Source organism: Anopheles funestus, unplaced genomic scaffold (genome assembly GCF_943734845.2).
Source record: "Anopheles funestus unplaced genomic scaffold, idAnoFuneDA-416_04 scaffold_27_ctg1, whole genome shotgun sequence".
Classification (NCBI taxonomy): domain Eukaryota; kingdom Metazoa; phylum Arthropoda; class Insecta; order Diptera; family Culicidae; genus Anopheles; species Anopheles funestus.
Window position 1 is genome coordinate 216,732 of NW_026045358.1, and position 26,102 is coordinate 242,833.

At 46.0% G+C, this 26,102-nt stretch overlaps 1 long non-coding RNA gene across 1 annotated transcript in view; it reads right to left on the reverse strand.

The window, feature by feature from the left end:
* LOC125774547 (uncharacterized) overlaps positions 1-13,016 on the reverse strand; it is a 114,145-nt gene extending 101,129 nt beyond the window's left edge. The window contains exon 1 of the long non-coding RNA XR_007421035.1: positions 12,900-13,016. This is a non-coding gene — a long non-coding RNA (uncharacterized LOC125774547). The remainder of the gene's footprint in view (positions 1-12,899) is intronic.
* Positions 13,017-26,102: the final 13,086 nt, after the last annotated feature.

The following is a 26,102-nucleotide window of genomic DNA, read 5'->3' on the forward strand; positions in this document are numbered from 1 at the left end:
GACACCTTAGCCAAGACACATTAGCCAAGACACCTTAGCCAAGACACCTTAGCCAAGACACATTAGCCAAGACACCTTAGCCAAGACACATTAGCCGAGACACCTTAGCCAAGACACATTAGCCAAGACACCTTAGCCAAGACACATTAGCCAAGACACATTAGCCAAGACACATTAGCCAAGACACCTTAGCCAAGACACCTTAGCCAAGACACCGTAGCCAAGACACATTAGCCAAGACACATTAGCCAAGACACATTAGCCAAGACACCTTAGCCAAGACACCTTAGCCAAGATACATTAGCCAAGACACCTTAGCCAAGACACATTAGCCAAGACACCTTAGCCAAGACACCTTAGCCAAGACACCTTAGCCAAGACACTTTAGCCAAGACACATTAGCCAAGACACCTTAGCCAAGGCACTTTAGCCAAGACGCATTTGCCAAGACACCTTAGCCAAGACACCTTAGCCAAGACACCTTAGCCAAGACACCTTAGCCAAGACGCATTAGCCAAGACACCTTAGCCAAGACACTTTAGCCAAGACACCTTAGTCAAGACACCTTAGCCAAGACACCTTAGCCAAGACACATTAGCCAAGACACATTAGCCAAGACACATTAGCCAAGACACATTAGCCAAGACACCTTAGCCAAGACACCTTAGCCAAGACACCTTAGCCAAGACACATTAGCCAAGACACATTAGCCAAGACACATTAGCCAAGACACATTAGCCAAGACACCTTAGCCAAGACACATTAGCCAAGACACATTAGCCAAGACACCTTAGCCAAGACACATTAGCCAAGACACATTAGCCGAGACACCTTAGCCAAGACACCTTAGCCAAGACACCGTAGCCAAGACACATTAGCCAAGACACATTAGCCAAGACACATTAGCCAAGACACCTTAGCCAAGACACCTTAGCCAAGATACATTAGCCAAGACACCTTAGCCAAGACACATTAGCCAAGACACCTTAGCCAAGACACCTTAGCCAAGACACCTTAGCCAAGACACCTTAGCCAAGACACCTTAGCCAAGACACATTAGCCAAGACACATTAGCCAAGACACCTTAGCCAAGACACCTTAGCCAAGACACATTAGCCAAGACACCTTAGCCAAGACACCTTAGCCAAGACACCTTAGCTAAGACACATTAGCCAAGGCACTTTAGCCAAGACGCATTTGCCAAGACACCTTAGCCAAGACACCTTAGCCAAGACGCATTAGCCAAGACACCTTAGCCAAGACACATTAGCAAAGACACCTTAGCCAAGACACCTTAGCCAAGACACATTATCCAAGACACATTAGCCAAGACACCTTAGCCAAGACACATTAGCCAAGACACCTTAGCCAAGACACATTAGCGAAGACACCTTAGCCAAGACACATTAGCCAAGACACATTAGCCAAGACACCTTAGCCAAGACACCTTAGCCAAGACACCTTAGCCAAGACACCTTAGCCAAGACACATTAGCCAAGACACATTAGCCAAGACACCTTAGCCAAGACACATTAGCCAAGACACATTAGCCAAGACACATTAGCCAAGACACATTAGCCTAGACACCTTAGCCAACACACCGTAGCCAAGACACATTAGCCAAGACACTTTAGCCAAGACACATTAGCCAAGACACATTAGCCAAGACACATTAGCCAAGACACCTTAGCCAAGACACATTAGCCAAGACACATTAGCCAAGACACATTAGCCGAGACACCTTAGCCAAGACACATTAGCCAAGACACATTAGCCAAGACACCTTAGCCAAGACACATTAGCCAAGACACCTTAGCCAAGACACATTAGCCAAGACACCTTAGCCAAGACACCTTAGCCAAGATACATTAGCCAAGACACCTTAGCCAAGACACATTAGCCAAGACACCTTAGCCAAGACACCTTAGCCAAGACACCTTAGCCAAGACACCTTAGCCAAGACACATTAGCCAAGACACCTTAGCCAAGACACATTAGCCAAGACACATTAGCCGAGACACATTAGCCAAGACACCTTAGCCAAGACACATTAGCCAAGACACCTTAGCCAACACACCTTAGCCAAGACACATTAGCCAAGACACATTAGCCAAGACACATTAGCCAAGACACATTAGCCAAGACACCTTAGCCAAGACACATTAGCCAAGACACATTAGCCAAGACACATTAGCCGAGACACCTTAGCCAAGACACTTTAGCCAAGACACATTAGCCAAGACACCTTAGCCAAGACACCTTAGCCAAGACACATTAGCCAAGACACCTTAGCCAAGACACCTTAGCCAAGACACCTTAGCCAAGACACATTAGCCGAGACACATTAGCCAAGACACCTTAGCCAAGACACATTAGCCAAGACACCTTAGCCAAGACACATTAGCCAAGACACATTAGCCGAGACACCTTAGCCAAGACACCTTAGCCAAGATACATTAGCCAAGACACCTTAGCCAAGACACATTAGCCAAGACACCTTAGCCAAGACACCTTAGCCAAGACACCTTAGCCAAGACACCTTAGCCAAGACACATTAGCCAAGACACCTTAGCCAAGACACATTAGCCAAGACACATTAGCCGAGACACATTAGCCAAGACACCTTAGCCAAGACACCTTAGCCAAGACACCTTAGCCAAGACACATTAGCCAAGACACATTAGCCGAGACACCTTAGCCAAGACACCTTAGCCAAGACACATTAGCCAAGACACATTAGCCGAGACACATTAGCCAAGACACCTTAGCCAAGACACCTTAGCCAAGACACATTAGCCAAGACACCTTAGCCAAGACACCTTAGCCAAGACACCTTAGCCAAGACACCTTAGCCAAGACACATTAGCCAAGACACCTTAGCCAAGACACATTAGCCAAGACACATTAGCCGAGACACATTAGCCAAGACACCTTAGCCAAGACACCTTAGCCAAGACACCTTAGCCAAGACACATTAGCCAAGACACCTTAGCCAAGACACATTAGCCAAGACACCTTAGCCAAGACACATTAGCCAAGACACATTAGCCAAGACACATTAGCCAAGACACATTAGCCAAGACACATTAGCCAAGACACATTAGCCAAGACACCTTAGCCAAGACACCTTAGCCAAGGCACTTTAGCCAAGACGCATTTGCCAAGACATTTTAGCCAAGACACATTAGCCAAGACACATTAGCCAAGACACCTTAGCCAAGACACATTAGCCGAGACACCTTAGCCAAGACACCTTAGCCAAGACACATTAGCCGAGACACCTTAGCCAAGACACTTTAGCCAAGACACATTAGCCAAGACACATTAGCCAAGACACCTTAGCCAAGACACCTTAGCCAAGACACATTAGCCAAGACACCGTAGCCAAGACACATTAGCCAAGACACATTAGCCGAGACACCTTAGCCAAGACACATTAGCCAAGACACATTAGCCAAGACACATTAGCCAAGACACCTTAGCCAAGACACCTTAGCCAAGACACATAAGGCAAGACACCTTAGCCAAGACACCTTAGCCAAGACACCTTAGCCAAGACACATTAGCGAAGACACCTTAGCCAAGACACATTAGCCAAGACACATTAGCCAAGACACCTTAGCCAAGACACATTAGCCGAGACACCTTAGCCAAGACACATTAGCCAAGACACCTTAGCCAAGACACATTAGCCAAGACACCTTAGCCAAGACACATTAGCCAAGACACATTAGCCAAGACACATTAGCCAAGACACCTTAGCCAAGACACCTAAGCCAAGACACCGTAGCCAAGACACATTAGCCAAGACACATTAGCCGAGACACCTTAGCCAAGACACATTAGCCAAGACACATTAGCCAAGACACATTAGCCAAGACACCTTAGCCAAGACACCTTAGCCAAGACACATAAGCCAAGACACCTTAGCCAAGACACATTAGCCAAGACACATTAGCCAAGACACCTTAGCCAAGACACATTAGCCAAGACACCTTGGCCAAGACACATTAGCCAAGACACCTTAGCCAAGACACCTTAGCCAAGACACCTTAGCCAAGACACATTAGCCAAGACACATTAGCCAAGACACATTAGCCAAGACACATTAGCCAAGACACCTTAGCCAAGACACATTAGCCAAGACACCTTAGCCAAGACACATTAGCCGAGACACCTTAGCCAAGACACCTTAGCCAAGACACATTAGCCAAGACACATTAGCCAAGACACCTTAGCCAAGACACCTTAGCCAAGACAGCTTAGCCAAGACACCTTAGCCAAGACACCTTAGCCAAGACACCTTAGCCAAGACACCTTAGCCAAGACACATTAGCCAAGACACATTAGCCAAGACACCTTAGCCAAGACACCTTAGCCAAGATACATTAGCCAAGACACCTTAGCCAAGACACATTAGCCAAGACACCTTAGCCAAGATACATTAGCCAAGACACATTAGCCGAGACACATTAGCCAAGACACCTTAGCCAAGACACCTTAGCCAAGACACATTAGCCAAGACACCTTAGCCAAGACACATTAGCCAAGACACCTTAGCCAAGACACCTTAGCCAAGACACATTAGCCGAGACACATTAGCCAAGACACCTTAGCCAAGACACCTTAGCCAAGACACATTAGCCAAGACACCTTAGCCAAGACACATTAGCCAAGACACATTAGCCAAGACACATTAGCCAAGACACATTAGCCAAGACACCTTAGCCAAGACACCTTAGCCAAGACACCTTAGCCAAGACACATTAGCCGAGAAACCTTAGCCAAGACACCTTAGCCAAGACACATTATCCAAGACACATTGGCCGAGACACCTTAGCCAAGACACATTAGCCAAGACACCTTAGCCAAGACACCTTAGCCAAGACACCTTAGCCAAGACACATTAGCCAAGACACATTAGCCAAGACACCTTAGCCAAGACACCTTAGCCAAGACACATTAGCCAAGACACCTTAGCCAAGACACATTAGCCAAGACACATTAGCCAAGACACCTTAGCCAAGACACCTTAGCCAAGACACCTTAGCCAAGACACCTTAGCCAAGACACATTAGCCAAGACACCTTAGCCAAGACACATTAGCCGAGACACCTTAGCCAAGACACCTTAGCCAAGACACCTTAGCCAAGACACATTAGCCAAGACACATTAGCCAAGACACCTTAGCCAAGACACATTAGCTAAGACACCTTAGCCAAGACACATTAGCCAAGACACCTTAGCCAAGACACCTTAGCCAAGACACCTTAGCCAAGACACTTTAGCCGAGACACATTAGCCAAGACACATTAGCCAAGACACATTAGCCAAGACACCTTAGCCAAGACACCTTAGCCAAGACACATTAGCCAAGACACCTTAGCCAAGACACATTAGCCAAGACACCTTAGCCAATACACCTTAGCCAAGACACATTAGCCAAGACACATTAGCCAAGACACCTTAGCCAAGACACCTTAGCCAAGACACATTAGCCAAGACACCTTAGCCAAGACACATTAGCCAAGACACCTTAGCCAAGACACCTTAGCCAAGACACCTTAGCCAAGACACATTAGCCAAGACACCTTAGCCAAGACACCTTAGCCAAGACACCTTAGCCAAGACACATTAGCCGAGACACCTTAGCCAAGACACCTTAGCCAAGATACATTAGCCAAGACACCTTAGCCAAGACACATTAGCCAAGACACCTTAGCCAAGACACCTTAGCCAAGACACCTTAGCCAAGACACCTTAGCCAAGACACATTAGCCAAGACACCTTAGCCAAGACACATTAGCCAAGACACATTAGCCGAGACACATTAGCCAAGACACCTTAGCCAAGACACCTTAACCAAGACACCTTAGCCAAGACACATTAGCCAAGACACATTAGCCGAGACACCTTAGCCAAGACACCTTAGCCAAGACACATTAGCCAAGACACATTAGCCGAGACACATTAGCCAAGACACCTTAGCCAAGACACCTTAGCCAAGACACATTAGCCAAGACACCTTAGCCAAGACACCTTAGCCAAGACACCTTAGCCAAGACACCTTAGCCAAGACACCTTAGCCAAGACACATTAGCCAAGACACCTTAGCCAAGACACATTAGCCAAGACACCTTAGCCAAGACACATTAGCCAAGACACATTAGCCAAGACACATTAGCCAAGACACATTAGCCAAGACACATTAGCCAAGACACATTAGCCAAGACACCTTAGCCAAGACACCTTAGCCAAGGCACTTTAGCCAAGACGCATTTGCCAAGACATTTTAGCCAAGACACATTAGCCAAGACACATTAGCCAAGACACCTTAGCCAAGACACATTAGCCGAGACACCTTAGCCAAGACACCTTAGCCAAGACACATTAGCCGAGACACCTTAGCCAAGACACTTTAGCCAAGACACATTAGCCAAGACACATTAGCCAAGACACCTTAGCCAAGACACCTTAGCCAAGACACCTTAGCCAAGACACCTTAGCCAAGACACCGTAGCCAAGACACATTAGCCAAGACACATTAGCCGAGACACCTTAGCCAAGACACATTAGCCAAGACACATTAGCCAAGACACATTAGCCAAGACACCTTAGCCAAGACACCTTAGCCAAGACACATAAGCCAAGACACCTTAGCCAAGACACCTTAGCCAAGACACCTTAGCCAAGACACCTTAGCCAAGACACATTAGCGAAGACACCTTAGCCAAGACACATTAGCCAAGACACATTAGCCAAGACACCTTAGCCAAGACACATTAGCCGAGACACCTTAGCCAAGACACATTAGCCAAGACACCTTAGCCAAGACACATTAGCCAAGACACCTTAGCCAAGACACATTAGCCAAGACACATTAGCCAAGACACATTAGCCAAGACACCTTAGCCAAGACACCTTAGCCAAGACACCGTAGCCAAGACACATTAGCCAAGACACATTAGCCGAGACACCTTAGCCAAGACACATTAGCCAAGACACATTAGCGAAGACACATTAGCCAAGACACCTTAGCCAAGACACCTTAGCCAAGACACATAAGCCAAGACACCTTAGCCAAGACACATTAGCCAAGACACCTTAGCCAAGACACATTAGCCAAGACACATTAGCCAAGACACCTTGGCCAAGACACATTAGCCAAGACACCTTAGCCAAGACACCTTAGCCAAGACACCTTAGCCAAGACACATTAGCCAAGACACATTAGCCAAGACACATTAGCCAAGACACATTAGCCAAGACACCTTAGCCAAGACACATTAGCCAAGACACCTTAGCCAAGACACATTAGCCGAGACACCTTAGCCAAGACACTTTAGCCAAGACACATTAGCCAAGACACATTAGCCAAGACACCTTAGCCAAGACACCTTAGCCAAGACAGCTTAGCCAAGACACCTTAGCCAAGACACCTTAGCCAAGACACCTTAGCCAAGACACATTAGCCAAGACACATTAGCCAAGACACCTTAGCCAAGACACCTTAGCCAAGATACATTAGCCAAGACACCTTAGCCAAGACACATTAGCCAAGACACCTTAGCCAAGATACATTAGCCAAGACACATTAGCCGAGACACATTAGCCAAGACACCTTAGCCAAGACACCTTAGCCAAGACACCTTAGCCAAGACACATTAGCCAAGACACATTAGCCGAGACACCTTAGCCAAGACACCTTAGCCAAGACACATTAGCCGAGACACATTAGCCAAGACACCTTAGCCAAGACACCTTAGCCAAGACACATTAGCCAAGACACCTTAGCCAAGACACATTAGCCAAGACACATTAGCCAAGACACATTAGCCAAGACACATTAGCCAAGACACCTTAGCCAAGACACCTTAGCCAAGACACCTTAGCCAAGACACATTAGCCGAGAAACCTTAACCAAGACACCTTAGCCAAGACACATTATCCAAGACACATTAGCCGAGACACCTTAGCCAAGACACATTAGCCAAGACACCTTAGCCAAGACACCTTAGCCAAGACACCTTAGCCAAGACACATTAGCCAAGACACCTTAGCCAAGACACATTAGCCAAGACACATTAGCCAAGACACATTAGCCAAGACACCTTAGCCAAGACACCTTAGCCAAGACACCTTAGCCAAGACACATTAGCCAAGACACCTTAGCCAAGACACATTAGCCGAGACACCTTAGCCAAGACACCTTAGCCAAGACACCTTAGCCAAGACACCTTAGCCAAGACACATTAGCCAAGACACATTAGCCAAGACACCTTAGCCAAGACACATTAGCTAAGACACCTTAGCCAAGACACATTAGCCAAGACACCTTAGCCAAGACACCTTAGCCAAGACACCTTAGCCAAGACACCTTAGCCGAGACACATTAGCCAAGACACATTAGCCAAGACACATTAGCCAAGACACCTTAGCCAAGACACCTTAGCCAAGACACATTAGCCAAGACACCTTAGCCAAGACACATTAGCCAAGACACCTTAGCCAATACACCTTAGCCAAGACACATTAGCCAAGACACATTAGCCAAGACACCTTAGCCAAGACACCTTAGCCAAGACACATTAGCCAAGACACCTTAGCCAAGACACATTAGCCAAGACACCTTAGCCAAGACACCTTAGCCAAGACACCTTAGCCAAGACACATTAGCCAAGACACATTAGCCAAGACACATTAGCCAAGACACCTTAGCCAAGACACCTTAGCCAAGACACATTAGCCAAGACACATTAGCCGAGACACCTTAGCCAAGACACCTTAGCCAAGACACCTTCGCCAAGACACATTATCCAAGACACATTAGCCGAGACACATTAGCCAAGACACCTTAGCCAAGACACATTAGCCAAGACACATTAGCCAAGACACCTTAGCCAGGACACATTAGCCAAGACACATTAGCCAAGACACATTAGCCAAGACACCTTAGCCAAGACACCTTAGCCAAGACACATTAGCCAAGACACCTTAGCCAAGACACCTTAGCCAAGACACATTAGCCAAGACACCTTAGCCAAGACACATTAGCCAAGACACCTTAGCCAAGACACCTTAGCCAAGACACCTTAGCCAAGACACCTTAGCCAAGACACTTTAGCCAAGACACCTTAGCCAAGACACATTAGCCAAGACACCTTATCCAAGACACATTAGCCAAGACACATTAGCCGAGACACATTAGCCAAGACACATTAGCCAAGACACCTTAGCCAAGACACATTAGCTAAGACACCTAAGCCAAGACACATTAGCCAAGACACATTAGCCAAGACACCTTAGCCAAGACACCTTAGCCAAGACACCTTAGCCAAGACACCTTAGCCAAGACACCTTAGCCAAGACACATTAGCCAAGACACATTAGCCAAGACACATTACCCAAGACACCTTATCCAAGACACATTAGCCAAGACACCTTAGCCAAGACACCTTAGCCAAGACACATTAGCCAAGACACCTTAGCCAAGACACTTTAGCCAAGACACATTAGCCGAGACACATTAGCCAAGATACCTTAGCCAAGACACATTAGCCAAGACACCTTAGCCAACACACCTTAGCCAAGACACATTAGCCAAGACACATTAGCCAAGACACATTAGCCAAGACACATTAGCCAAGACACCTTAGCCAAGACACATTAGCCAAGACACATTAGCCAAGACACATTAGCCGAGACACCTTAGCCAAGACACTTTAGCCAAGACACATTAGCCAAGACACATTAGCCAAGACACCTTAGCCAAGACACATTAGCCAAGACACCTTAGCCAAGACACCTTAGCCAAGACACCTTAGCCAAGACACATTAGCCGAGACACATTAGCCAAGACACCTTAGCCAAGACACATTAGCCAAGACACCTTAGCCAAGACACATTAGCCAAGACACATTAGCCGAGACACCTTAGCCAAGACACCTTAGCCAAGATACATTAGCCAAGACACCTTAGCCAAGACACATTAGCCAAGACACCTTAGCCAAGACACCTTAGCCAAGACACCTTAGCCAAGACACCTTAGCCAAGACACATTAGCCAAGACACCTTAGCCAAGACACATTAGCCAAGACACATTAGCCGAGACACATTAGCCAAGACACCTTAGCCAAGACACCTTAGCCAAGACACCTTAGCCAAGACACATTAGCCAAGACACATTAGCCGAGACACCTTAGCCAAGACACCTTAGCCAAGACACATTAGCCAAGACACATTAGCCGAGACACATTAGCCAAGACACCTTAGCCAAGACACCTTAGCCAAGACACATTAGCCAAGACACCTTAGCCAAGACACATTAGCCAAGACACCTTAGCCAAGACACCTTAGCCAAGACACATTAGCCAAGACACCTTAGCCAAGACACATTAGCCAAGACACCTTAGCCAAGACACCTTAGCCAAGACACCTTAGCCAAGACACCTTAGCCAAGACACATTAGCCAAGACACCTTAGCCAAGACACATTAGCCAAGACACCTTAGCCAAGACACATTAGCCAAGACACATTAGCCAAGACACATTAGCCAAGACACATTAGCCAAGACACATTAGCCAAAACACCTTAGCCAAGACACCTTAGCCAAGGCACTTTAGCCAAGACGCATTTGCCAAGACACCTTAGCCAAGACACATTAGCCAAGACAGCTTAGCCAAGACACCTTAGCCAAGACGCATTAGCCAAGACACATTAGCCAAGACACATTTGCAAAGACACCTTAGCCAAGACACCTTAGCCAAGACACCTTAGCCAAGACACATTAGCCAAGACACATTAGCCAAGACACCTTAGCCAAGACACCTTAGCCAAGACACCTTAGCCAAGACACCTTAGCCAAGACACATTAGCCAAGACACCTTAGCCAAGACACATTAGCCAAGACACATTAGCCGAGACACATTAGCCAAGACACCTTAGCCAAGACACCTTAGCCAAGACACCTTAGCCAAGACACCTTAGCCAAGACACCTTAGCCAAGACACCTTAGCCAAGACACCTTAGCCAAGACACCTTAGCCAAGATACATTAGCCAAGACACCTTAGCCAAGACACATTAGCCAAGACACCTTAGCCAAGACACATTAGAAAAGACACATTAGCCGAGACACATTAGCCAAGACACCTTAGCCAAGACACCTTAGCCAAGACACCTTAGCCAAGACACATTAGCCAAGACACCTTAGCCAAGACACATTAGCCAAGACACCTTAGCCAAGACACATTAGCCGAGACACATTAGCCAAGACACCTTAGCCAAGACACCTTAGCCAAGGCACATTAGCCAAGACACCTTAGCCAAGACACATTAGCCAAGACACATTAGCCAAGACACATTAGCCAAGACACATTAGCCAAGACACCTTAGCCAAGACACCTTAGCCAAGACACCTTAGCCAAGACACCTTAGCCGAGAAACCTTAGCCAAGACACCTTAGCCAAGACACCTTAGCCAAGACACATTATCCAAGACACATTAGCCGAGACACATTAGCCAAGACACCTTAGCCAAGACACCTTAGCCAAGACACATTAGCCAAGACACATTAGCCAAGACACCTTAGCCAAGACACATTAGCCAAGACACCTTAGCCAAGACACATTAGCCAAAACACCTTAGCCAAGACACCTTAGCCAAGACACATTAGCCAAGACACCTTGGCCAAGACACCTTAGCCAAGACACATTAGCCAAGACACCTTAGCCAAGACACATTAGCCAAGACACCTTAGCCAAGACACATTAGCCAAGACACATTAGCCGAGACACATTAGCCAAGACACATTAGCCAAGACACCTTAGCCAAGACACATTAGCCAAGACACATTAGCCAAGACACCTTAGCCAAGACACACTAGCTAAGACACCTTAGCCAAGACACATTAGCCAAGACACCTTAGCCAAGACACCTTAGCCAAGACACCTTAGCCAAGACACTTTAGCCAAGACACATTAGCCAAGACACATTAGCCAAGACACATTAGCCAAGACACATTAGCCAAGACACCTTAGCCAAGACACCTTAGCCAAGACACCTTAGCCAAGACACATTAGCCAAGACACCTTAGCCAATACACCTTAGCCAAGACACATTAGCCAAGACACATTAGCCAAGACACCTTAGCCAAGACACCTTAGCCAAGACACATTAGCCAAGACACCTTAGCCAAGACACATTAGCCAAGACACCTTAGCCAAGACACCTTAGCCAAGACACCTTAGCCAAGACACATTAGCCAAGACACATTAGCCAAGACACCTTAGCCAAGACACCTTAGCCAAGACACCTTAGCCAAGACACATTAGCCAAGACACATTAGCCGAGACACCTTAGCCAAGACACCTTAGCCAAGACACCTTCGCCAAGACACATTATCCAAGACACATTAGCCGAGACACATTAGCCAAGACACCTTAGCCAAGACACCTTAGCCAAGACACCTTAGCCAAGACACCTTAGCCAAGACACATTAGCCAAGACACATTAGCCGAGACACCTTAGCCAAGACACCTTAGCCAAAACACCTTAGCCAAGACACATTAGCCAAGACACCTTAGCCAAGACACATTAGCCAAGACACATTAGCCAAGACACCTTAGTCAAGACACATTAGCCAAGACACCTTAGCCAAGACACCTTAGCCAAGACACCTTAGCCAAGACACTTTAGCCAAGACACCTTAGCCAAGACACATTAGCCAAGACACCTTAGCCAAGACACATTAGCCAAGACACATTAGCCAAGACACATTAGCCAAGACACCTTAGCCAAGACACCTTAGCCAAGACACATTAGCCAAGACACCTTAGCCAAGACACATTAGCCAAGACACATTAGCCAAGACACCTTAGCCAAGACACCTTAGCCAAGACACCTTAGCCAAGACACCTTAGCCAACACACCTTAGCCAAGACACCTTAGCCAAGACACATTAGCCAAGACACATTAGCCAAGACACCTTAGCCAAGACACCTTATCCAAGACACATTAGCCAAGACACATTAGCCAAGACATATAAGCCGAGACACCTTAGCCAAGACACCTTAGCCAAGACACCTTAGCCAAGACACATTAGCCAAGACACCTTAGCCAAGACACCTTAGCCAAGACACATTAGCCAAGACACCTTAGCCAAGACACATTAGCCAAGACACATCAGCCAAGACACATTAGCCAAGACACCTTAGCCAAGACACATTAGCCAAGACACCTTAGCCAAGACACCTTAGCCAAGACACATTAGCCAAGACACCTTAGCCAAGACACCTTAGCCAAGACACATTAGCCAAGACACCTTAGCCAAGACACATTAGCCAAGACACCTTAGCCAAGACACCTTAGCCAAGACACATTAGCCAAGACACCTTAGCCAAGACACATTAGCCAAGACACATTAGCCAAGACACATTAGCCAAGACACCTTAGCCAAGACACATTAGCCAAGACACCTTAGCCAAGACACCTTAGCCAAGACACCTTAGCCAAGACACTTTGACCAAGACACATTAGCCAAGACACATTAGCCAAGACACCTTAGCCAAGACACCTTAGCCAAGACACCTTAGCCAAGACACATAAGCCAAGACACATTAGCCAAGACACATTAGCCAAGACACATTAGCCAAGACACCTTAGCCAAGACACATTAGCCAAGACACATTAGCCAAGACACATTAGCCAAGACACCTTCGCCAAGACACCTTAGCCAAGTCACATTAGCCAAGACACATTAGCCAAGACACATTAGCCAAGACACCTTAGCCAAGACACCTTAGCCAAGACACATTAGCCAAGACACATTAGCCAAGACACATTAGCTAAGACACATTAGCCAAGACACCTTAGCCAAGACACATTAGCCAAGACACCTTAGCCAAGACACATTAGCCAAGACACCTTAGCCAAGACACCTTAGCCAAGACACCTTAGCGAAGACACCTTAGCCAAGACACATTAGCCAAGACACATTAGCCAAGACACATTAGCCAAGACACCTTAGCTAAGACACCTTAGCCAAGACACCTTAGCCAAGACACCTTAGCCAAGACACATTAGCCAAGACACATTAGCCAAGACACATTAGCCAAGACACCTTAGCTAAGACACATTAGCGAAGACACCTTAGCCAAGACACATTAGCCAAGACACATTAGCCAAGACACCTTAGCCAAGACACATTAGCCAAGACACATTAGCCAAGACACCTTAGCCAAGACACCTTAGCCAAGACACATTAGCCGAGAAACCTTAGCCAAGACACCTTAGCCAAGACACCTTAGCCAAGACACATTATCCAAGACACATTAGCCGAGACACATTAGCCAAGACACCTTAGCCAAGACACCTTAGCCAAGACACATTAGCCAAGACACCTTAGCCAAGACACCTTAGCCAAGACACATTAGCCGAGACACATTAGCCAAGACACCTTAGCCAAGACACCTTAGCCAAGACACCTTAGCCAAGACACATTAGCCAAGACACATTAGCCAAGACACCTTAGCCAAGACACATTAGCCAAGACACCTTAGCCAAGACACATTAGCCAAGACACCTTAGCCAAGACACCTTAGCCAAGACACATTAGCCAAGACACCTTAGCCAAGACGCCTTAGCCAAGACACCTTAGCCAAGACACATTAGCCAAGACACCTTAGCCAAGACACATTAGCCAAGACACCTTAGCCAAGACACATTAGCCAAGACACATTAGCCGAGACACATTAGCCAAGACACCTTAGCCAAGACACCTTAGCCAAGACACCTTAGCCAAGACACATTAGCCAAGACACATTAGCCAAGACACCTTAGCCAAGACACATTAGCCAAGACACCTTAGCCAAGACACATTAGCCAAGACACCTTAGCCAAGACACCTTAGCCAAGACACCTTAGCCAAGACACTTTAGCCAAGACACATTAGCCAAGACACATTAGCCAAGACACCTTAGCCGAGACACCTTAGCCAAGACACATTAGCCAAGACACCTTAGCACAGACACCTTAGCCAAGACACCTTCGCCAAGACACATTATCCAAGACACCTTAGCCAAGACACCTTAGCCAAGACACATTAGCCAAGACACATTAGCCAAGACACCTTAGCCAAGACACCTTAGCCAAGACACATTAGCCAAGACACATTAGCCAAGACACATTAGCCAAGACACCTTAGCCAAGACACATTAGCCAAGACACCTTAGCGAAGACACCTTAGCCAAGACACATTAGCCAAGACACCTTAGCCAAGACACATTAGCCAAGACACCTTAGCCAAGACACCTTAGCCAAGACACCTTAGCCAAGACACTTTAGCCAAGACACATTAGCCAAGACACCTTAGCCAAGACACCTTAGCCAAGACACATTAGCCAAGACACCTTAGCCAAGACACATTAGCCAAGACACCTTAGCCAAGACACTTTAGCCAAGACACATTAGCCAAGACACATTAGCCAAGACACCTTAGCCAAGACACATTAGCCAAGACACATTAGCCAAGACACATTAGCCAAGACACCTTAGCCAAGACACATTAGCCAAGACACATTAGCCAAGACACATTAGCCATGACACCTTAGCCAAGACACCTTAGCCAAGACACATTAGCCAAGACACATTAGCCAAGACACATTAGCCAAGACACCTTAGCCAAGACACATTAGCCAAGACACATTAGCCAAGACACCTTAGCCAAGACACATTAGCCAAGACACCTTAGCCAAGACACATTAGCGAAGACACCTTAGCCAAGACACATTAGCCAAGACACATTAGCCGAGACACCTTAGCCAAGACACCTTAGCCAAGACACCTTAGCCAAGACACCTTAGTCAAGACACTTTAGCCAAGACACATTAGCCAAGACACAATAGCCAAGACACCTTAGCCAAGACACCTTAGTCAAGACACTTTAGCCAAGACACATTAGCCAAGACACCTTACCCAAGACACCTTAGCCAATACACATTAGCCAAGACACCTTAGCCAAGACACATTAGCCAAGACACCTTAGCCAAGACACATTAGCCAAGACACATTAGCCAAGACACATTAGCCGAGACACATTAGCCAAGACACCTTAGCCAAGACACCTTACCCAAGACACCTTAGCCAATACACATTAGCCAAGACACCTTAGCCAAGACACCTTAGCCAAGACACCTTAGCCAAGACACCTTAGCCAAGACACCTTAGCCAAGACACATTAGCCAAGACACATTAGCCAAGACACATTAGCCAAGACACATTAGCCAAGACACATTATCCAAGACACCTTAGCCAAGACACCTTAGCCAAGACACATTAGCCAAGACACATTAGCCAAGACACATTAGCCGAGACACCTTAGCCAAGACACCTTAGCCAAGACACCTTAGCCAAGACACCTTACCCAAGACACCTTAGCCAATACACATTAGCCAAGACACCTTAGCCAAGACACCTTAGCCAAGACACCTTAGCCAAGACACTTTAGCCAAGACACATTAGCCAAGACACATTAGCCAAGACACCTTAGCCAAGACACCTTAGTCAAGACACTTTAGCTGTTGCGAACAAAGCTAGCCGCGCGATGTTTTAGGTAAGATTCTACCTAAACACCACTAGATAAAGAACTCGATCATACGGTTTAAAGGACTAGCTTAAGAAGAGAAGCGGGCGATATAAACATAGTGCGTAGGCCACGTGAAAAGGATAGGTCAGGACGAATAGGAAGTAGGAAAAAAGCTTTCTTTCCAAAAGACGAAGCGAACGCGGCAGGTTGTAAAGAAGATACAAATCTTTGATTTGTTTAAAAATAAATCCAAAGAGTATTTAATCAAGCCGCGTAAATTTTGTGGTAGTCGCCACAGTTTCATCAAAGATTTCTCTTTTCTCTCCAAACTACAAATATCATCATTTGCTGAGCGATCGAGCACGCTAAAAGGGTAAGGTGAAAAGGCAAGGCGATCGAGCAACGAAGCATAGGACCAGCAAAGTTAACCGATCCCAGTAATCACCGAACAAGCGGCGATCCAGCGAAACAGGACGTTGAATTTGTAGGAGAAAACAAATCCATGGAAGGCAAGGATCAAGCCAGAGAGAGCGAGACGCCGAAAGGTAAGAGCGTTTCATCGATGGTTGAGCAAGTAGAGGAACGAGCGGGGGCATCCCAAGCGCCGGAATCGAAGCCTCAAGTGGCGCAGGCGTCAGGGCGTAAACGAGCCGTCGCTCGCAAAACGAATGAGCTTACTATAGGAGATAAGCGAGAAGAAGAAGAAAAAGATTTACGTGCGTTACAGTTGCAGCATGAGCGACAGATGCGTGAGATAGAGTTGGCACACGAGAGAGAGATGGCCGAGATGCGATTTGAATTCGAACGTAAAAGTGCGATAGCAAAACGATCATCGCGAGAACGTGTTACCAGTGAACGTAGTGACTCTTCCGAAGGAGAAGAAGAGGAAGAAGAAGGAAGAAGAGAAAAGGTGAATGTGCGTAAAAGTTCAAAAATACTAAGTCGGAGTCAAGTGCAAGCCAGGAAGTTTATGCCAAAAAGTCTTCCAAGCTTTGATGGGAAACTCGAAAATTGGCCCTTGTTCTACAACAGCTATAAAGACACAACTGAAGCATGCGGTTACTCGCACCTTGAAAATCTACAACGACTAAGAGAATGTTTAAAAGGTGACGCATTAGAAGCGGTAAGAAGCCGTCTGCTAGAACCCGAATCAGTTCCCGGTGTAATAGAAGACCTGCGCTGTTTATTCGGTAGGCCAGAAAGGCTACTAAAATCGTTGCTAACTAAAGTGCGAAATACTCCACCGCCCGACGCCAACAAACTTGTAACGTTTATAACATTCGGAATCGCGGTTAAACAATTGTGCGATCATCTAAGGGCAGCGCAATTAGAAGAGCACCTAAATAATCCGCTCTTAGTAGATGAGCTTGTAGAGAAGCTTCCTGCTGACTACCAGATGCAGTGGGTACGATACAAACGATACAATTGTGGAAGGGTATTAGGCGTGTTTGCGAACTTCATCGATGAAATTATGACCGATGCGTCGGAAGTGGCAAAGTTCGAAGAAAAAAAGGATGAAAGGCATAGAACACATAAACGGCAAGTGCAAGCAAACGTGTTCGCACACTCTGAGATGAAAGACCAGTCCGCGAAGATGAAAACATGCTGGATGTGCAAGAGTGAGCAACATAGGGTGCGTGATTGTGACAAGTTTAAAAGCAATGCGGTTTCAGGACGACTAGAGCTAGTATCGAAGCTGAACCTATGTAAATCATGCCTTAACAGCCATAAAGGAACATGCCGATTCACCAAAAGATGCACCTTTGACAATTGTAATGAAGAACATCATCCATTATTGCACCAACAAAAAGCAGAGAATGCAAATGAAGGCTGTAATGCTCATAGAGACACAAGAAAGGAAACGATTTTCAGAGTGGTAGCAGTGACACTACGTTCAGGTGACATAACTTACGATACAACGGCGTTTTTAGATGAAGGGTCGTCGGTGACGATGTTAGAAGACGGCGTTGCAGATAAGCTACAAGTGAAAGGCGATCACGAACCATTTACCATTTCGTGGACAGCTGAAATGACACGTCGTGAAGAGAACTCGAGGAAAGTGAATATTCTGCTATCGGCTACAGGATCGCCCGAGCAGTTTGAGCTAAGAGGAATACGCACGGTGTCAAAACTCGTGATACCGCAGCAAGAATTATCACTCACGAAGGTTAAGGCGCAATATGAGCATCTTAAAGATATTCCTATTCAAGACAAATGCGCGAAAGTTCCTAGAATGCTCATAGGTTTGGACCATCTGCATTTATTTGCCCCAATCGAATCCCGGATAGGTCAGCCTAATGAACCTATAGGTGTGAAAACAAAACTAGGCTGGACAATCTACGGACCAAAACCAGAAAAGAAACCACAAGTCGAATATATACATTTCCACACGACCGGTCAAATCTCGAATGAAAAGTTACATGACGTGATACGAGATTGTTACAGAATCGAAGAAAGCGGAATTTCATCGGCGCGTGCAGTAGAATCAGACGACGATAGAAGAGCGCGTGATCTATTAGAATCGACAACAACTAGAATCGGAGAACGATTTAAAACAGGTCTACTGTGGAAAAATGATGATAGAAACTTTCCTGAAAGCTTCACGATGGCTAAGCGGCGACTGGCTGGACTAGAACGCAAACTAATGAAAGATTCACAACTAGAACGAGCTGTGCGCAAACTGATTGACGAATATATAACGCGCATAAGATCACGAAAAAGGAACTTGAAGAAACCCCAGCAAGCAGTGTGTGGTACCTTCCCCTGAATGTAGTCCAGAATCCTCGCAAGCCAGGGAAAATAAGATTGGTGTGGGATGCAGCGGCAACAGTTCGAGGCGTGAGCTTGAATTCGGAATTACTAAAAGGGCCCGACATGTTGTGTTCACTACCATCCGTGGTTTTCCCCTTCCGTGAACGACGTATTGGATTCGGTGGTGACATTAAAGAGATGTACCACCAAATCAAAATCAGCGAAGAAGACAAACAGGCACAAAGGTTCCTGTTCACAGCTGGTAGTGGAGAAACAGACCCGCAAATTTTCGTGATGGACGTGGCGACTTTCGGAGCAACGTGTTCCCCTTGTAGTGCGCAATACGTAAAAAACCTAAACGCGGAGCAACATCGGGAGCAATATCCAGAGGCTTGTGCAGCAATACAACTTCGTCATTACGTTGACGACTATTTCGACAGTGCCGATACCGTAGATGAAGCGTTGAAACTAGCGAAGGATGTAAAATACGTTCACTCGAGAGGAGGTTTTCTAATTAGAAACTGGGTGAGCAACGCGGAAACGTTCTGTACGGACATGGGTGAGGAAACGGCTAAATCAATGATCCATCTAAGTGACAAATCCGGCGAAAACGCATCTGATCGTGTTCTAGGTATGATATGGGAAGTGAAAAGTGATTGCTTTAGGTTTGCAACCCCTCAAATCATGAAACGAGACGAACATCCTACAAAGCGTATCGTGTTAGCATGTGTTATGTCTATATTCGATCCAATCGGACTCTTATCACCACTTACCATTTTAGGAAAAATGTTGGTACAGGACTTGTGGAGAACCGGGTGTACTTGGGACGAGGACATTAACGATGAAGAATACAAAAAATGGCAATTATGGAAAGAGCAGATGAATGCTATCGAAGACGTGAAGATTCCGCGATCTTACTTTGGTAATGCAGTGTCACGCGAATTAGCCGAAATACAACTTCATGTGTTTGCTGATGCAAGTGAAAACGCGTATGGTTGCGTCGCGTATTTTCGAGTCGCGATAGGAAACGAAGTTCGTTGTGCTTTAGTGATGAGTCGTACAAAAGTGGCCCCTTTGAAACAGCTAACCATTCCTCGCATGGAACTACAGGCAGCGTTATTAGGCGCTAGGCTAGCAAATACGGTGAAAAATAATCACAGGTACTCAATAGCGAAACAATGCTTTTGGAGTGACAGTCAAACCGTGTTATCGTGGATAAGATCCAACCAGCGTAAATACAAGCCTTTCGTGGCATTTCGTGTAGGAGAAATACTAGAATTATCTTCAGTGGTAGACTGGAAATGGGTTCCTACGGAAGAAAACGTCGCGGACGTGCTGACTAAGAAAATTTCGGGATGTTTCGAAAAGGAAAGTGCATGGATTAAAGGACCAAAGTTTCTCTACCAACCTGAATCGGATTGGCCGCAACAACCGAAATTATCTACAGATATCAAAGAGGAGTTACGAGCAACTCATTTGTTCCATGATGTGCGACTACAAGAATCATTTGAAGTTGTAACGAGAGTTTCGAAATGGACAGTTATGGTACGCGTGGTGGCTTGTGCAATTCGATTTATATCTAACTTGAAAAGAAGGAGAGCTGGTTACAATATCGAATGTATTAAACCAACAAAGTCTATGGAGAAAATATTGGACATTGTACAGGAAAACGCTAGAACAAGGATACAAAAGAAGGACTTAAAAACAGATGTGAAATTCATACGGGTTCCGTTGAAACAGGAGGAGTATCAAAAGGCGGAATGTTTCCTACTTAAGATTGCTCAAGCAGAAGCTTATGCAGATGAACTCAAAGTGCTCGTCAAGAACCAGGATAAACCATCAGATCAGTGGTATGCGTTGGAGAAAAGTAGTGAAATTTACCGTTTGACGCCACTCTTAGATGAAAACGGAATAATGCGAATGGATGGTAGGACGAAAGCAGCGGAAACTTTGCCGTTCGATTTAAGGTTTCCTATCATATTACCTAGAGGACATGAAGTTACGAGGAAAATTATACAACATTACCACGAGAAAAACGGACACGCATTTCGCGAAACAGTGAAGAACGAGTTAAGGCAACGGTTCTACAACGAACATTTAAACGCGGAAGTTAGGAAAGTCATCAGTGTCTGCGCGTGGTGTAAAGTGAATAAAAATCGTCCTACTGTACCCAGGATGGCACCCTTGCCAATTGAAAGGCTGAGTCACCACCAACGCCCGTTTAGTTGCGTAGGCGTTGACTATTTTGGGCCCATAGAAGTGGTAGTAGGGCGCAGCAGACAAAAAAGGTGGATAGTCTTATTCACTTGTTTGGTGGTTCGTGCAGTCCATTTGGAGATCGCTCACGATTTGAGCGCTTCGGCATGCTTGATGGCTATCCGGAGATTCGTGTGTCGTCGAGGACCGCCTATGGAGTTTATTTCGGATAACGGTACCAACCTGAAAGCCGCCAGCAAGGAAATCGTACAAAAAATCCGCGATATCGAGGAAGAATGCGCGGAAGGAGTCACGAGCGCTCACACAAGCTGGCGATTTATTCCACCCGGAACTCCGCATATGGGTGGCGCATGGGAGCGGCTAGTTAGAACCGTGAAGGAAGCTCTTGGAGTGTTGGTAAGTGGCGTAAGACTAACAGACGAAGTCCTTTTAACTTCCGTTTTAGAAGCAGAAGATTTGGTAAACTCTCGCCCGCTTGTATACGTGGCTGATGACACAGTGGATTCGTTGACACCAAACCACTTCTTACGAGGCGTATCTCCAAATGAGCCCCAGCTTCTACCGCCAGTTCCACATGCAGCGGAAGCCCTTCGTGACAACTATAAACGCTCTCAGTTGCTAGCAGAGGAAATGTGGCAGCGATGGATAAAGGAGTATGTGACGAAGCTAAATGACCGGACTAAATGGATTGATGAATCGAAACCGTTGAAAGTAGGCGACCTTGTGTATGTAGTGGACGGTAAAAATAGAAAGTTGTGGGTTAGAGGCATTGTAGAAGACACGATCATATCAAACGACGGAAGATGTAGACAGGCCTGGGTGAAAACGAAAAGTGGATTGTTTAAAAGGGCAACGTCAAAGCTAGCAGTTCTTGAGATAGGAGGTAACACTTGCTCGACCTAAGCGATAGACCAAGGTTACGGGTAGGGGTGTTGCGAACAAAGCTAGCCGCGCGATGTTTTAGGTAAGATTCTACCTAAACACCACTAGATAAAGAACTCGATCATACGGTTTAAAGGACTAGCTTAAGAAGAGAAGCGGGCGATATAAACATAGTGCGTAGGCCACGTGAAAAGGATAGGTCAGGACGAATAGGAAGTAGGAAAAAAGCTTTCTTTCCAAAAGACGAAGCGAACGCGGCAGGTTGTAAAGAAGATACAAATCTTTGATTTGTTTAAAAATAAATCCAAAGAGTATTTAATCAAGCCGCGTAAATTTTGTGGTAGTCGCCACATTAGCCAAGACACATTAGCCAAGACACAATAGCCAAGACACCTTACCCAAGACACCTTAGCCAATACACATTAGCCAAGACACCTTAGCCAAGACACCTTAGCCAAGACACCTTAGCCAAGACACTTTAGCCAAGACACATTAGCCAAGACACATTAGCCAAGACACCTTAGCCAAGACACCTTAGCCAAGACACCTTAGCCAAGACACATTAGCCAAGACACATTAGCCAAGACACCTTAGCCAAGACACATTAGCCAAGACACCTTAGCCAAGACACCTTAGCCAAGACACATTAGCCAAGACACATTAGCCAAGACACATTAGCCAAGACACATTAGCCAAGACACCTTAGCCAAGACACCTTAGCCAATACACATTAGCCAAGACACATTAGCCAAGACACCTTAGCCAAGACACATTAGCCAAGACACATTAGCCAAGACACATTAGCCAAGACACATTAGCCAAGACACCTTAGCCAAGACACCTTAGCCAAGACACATTAGCCAAGACACATTAGCCAAGACACATTAGACGAGACACATTAGCCAAGACACCTTAGCCAAGACACTTTAGCCAAGTCACATTAGCCAAGACACCTTAGCCAAGACACATTAGCCAAGACACATTAGCCGAGACACATTAGCCAAGACACCTTAGCCAAGACACCTTAGCCAAGACACATTAGCCAAGACACATTAGCCAAGACACCTTAGCCAAGACACATTAGCCAAGACACATTAGCCAAGACACCTTAGCCAAGACACATTAGCCAAGACACATTAGCCAAGACACCTTAGCCAAGACACCTTAGCCAAGACACCTTAGCCAAGACACATTAGCCAAGACACATTAGCCGAGACACCTTAGCCAAGACACCTTAGCCAAGACACATTAGCCAAGACACCTTAGCCAAGACACCTTAGCCAAGACACATTAGCCAAGACACATTAGCCAAGACACCTTAGCCAAGACACATTAGCCACGACACATTAGCCAAGACACATTAGCCAAGACACCTTAGCCAAGACACCTTAGCAAAGACACATTAGCCAAGACACATTAGCCAAGACACCTTAGCCAAGACACCTTAGCCAAGACACATTAGCTCAGACACCTTAGCCAAGACACATTAGCCAAGACACCTTAGCCAAGACACCTTAGCCAAGACACATTAGCGAAGACACATTAGCCAAGACACATTAGCCAAGACACATTAGCCAAGACACCTTAGCCAAGACACCTTAGCCAAGACACCTTAGCCAATACACATTAGCCAAGACACTTTAGCCAAGACACATTAGCCAAGACACCTTAGCCAAGACACCTTAGCCAAGATACATTAGCCAAGACACCTTAGCCAAGACACATTAGCCAAGACACATTAGCCAAGACACATTAGCGAAGACACATTAGCCAAGACACATTAGTCAAGACACATTAGCCAAGACACATTAGCCAAGACACATTAGCCAAGACATATTAGCCAAGACACATTAGCCAAGACACCTTAGCCAAGACACATTAGCCAAGACACATTAGCCAAGACACATTAGCCAAGACACCTTAGCCAAGACACATTAGCCAAGACACCTTAGCCAAGACACATTAGCCAAGACACATTAGCCAAGACACATTAGCCAAGACACCTTAGCCAAGACACATTAGCCAAGACACATTAGCCAAGACACATTAGTCAAGACACATTAGCCAAGACACATTAGCCAAGACACATTAGCGAAGACACATTAGCCAAGACACCTTAGCCAAGATACATTAGCCAAGACACCTTAGCCAAGACACATTAGCCAAGACACATTAGCCAAGACACATTAGCCAAGACACATTAGCCAAGACACCTTAGTCAAGACACTTTAGCCAAGACACATTAGCCAAGACACATTAGCCAAGACACCTTAGCCAAGACACATTAGCCAAGACACATTAGCCAAGACACATTAGCCAAGACACCTTATCCAAGACACCTTAGCCAAGACACATTAGCCAAGACACATAAGCCAAGACACATTAGCCAAGACACCTTAGCCAAGACACATTAGCGAAGACACCTTAGCCAAGACACATTAGCCAAGACACATTAGCCGAGACACCTTAGCCAAGACACATTATCCAAGACACCTTAGCCAAGACACCTTAGTCAAGACACTTTAGCCAAGACACATTAGCCAAGACACAATAGCCAAGACACCTTAGCCAAGACACCTTAGTCAAGACACTTTAGCCAAGACACATTAGCCAAGACACCTTAGCCAAGACACCTTAGTCAAGACACTTTAGCCAAGACACATTAGCCAAGACACAATAGCCAAGACACATTAGCGAAGACACCTTATCCAAGACACATTAGCCAAGACACATTAGCCAAGACACATTAGCCAAGACACATTAGCCAAGACACCTTAGCCAAGACACATTAGCCAAGACACCTTAGCCAAGACACATTAGCCAAGACACATTAGCCAAGACACATTAGCCAAGACACATTAGCCAAGACACATTAGCCAAAACACCTTAGCCAAGACACCTTAGCCAAGGCACTTTAGCCAGGACGCATTTGCCAAGACACCTTAGCCAAGACACATTAGCCAAGACAGCTTAGCCAAGACACCTTAGCCAAGACACCTTAGCCAAGACACATTAGCCAAGACACCTAAGCCAAGACACATTAGCCAAGACACATTAGCCAAGACACCTTAGCCAAGACACCTTAGCCAAGACACCTTAGCCAAGACACCTTAGCCAACACACCTTAGCCAAGACACCTTAGCCAAGACACATTAGCCAAGACACATTAGCCAAGACACATTAGCCAAGACACCTTATCCAAGACAGATTAGCCAAGACACATTAGCCAAGACACATAAGCCGAGACACCTTAGCCAAGACACCTTAGCCAAGACACCTTAGCCAAGACACATTAGCCAAGACACCTTAGCCAAGACACCTTAGCCAAGACACATTAGCCAAGACACCTTAGCCAAGACACATTAGCCAAGACACATTAGCCAAGACACATTAGCCAAGACACCTTAGCCAAGACACATTAGCCAAGACACCTTAGCCAAGACACCTTAGCCAAGACACATTAGCCAAGACACCTTAGCCAAGACACCTTAGCCAAGACACATTAGCCAAGACACCTTAGCCAAGACACATTAGCCAAGACACCTTAGCCAAGACACCTTAGCCAAGACACATTAGCCAAGACACCTTAGCCAAGACACATTAGCCAAGACACATTAGCCAAGACACATTAGCCAAGACACCTTAGCCAAGACACATTAGCCAAGACACCTT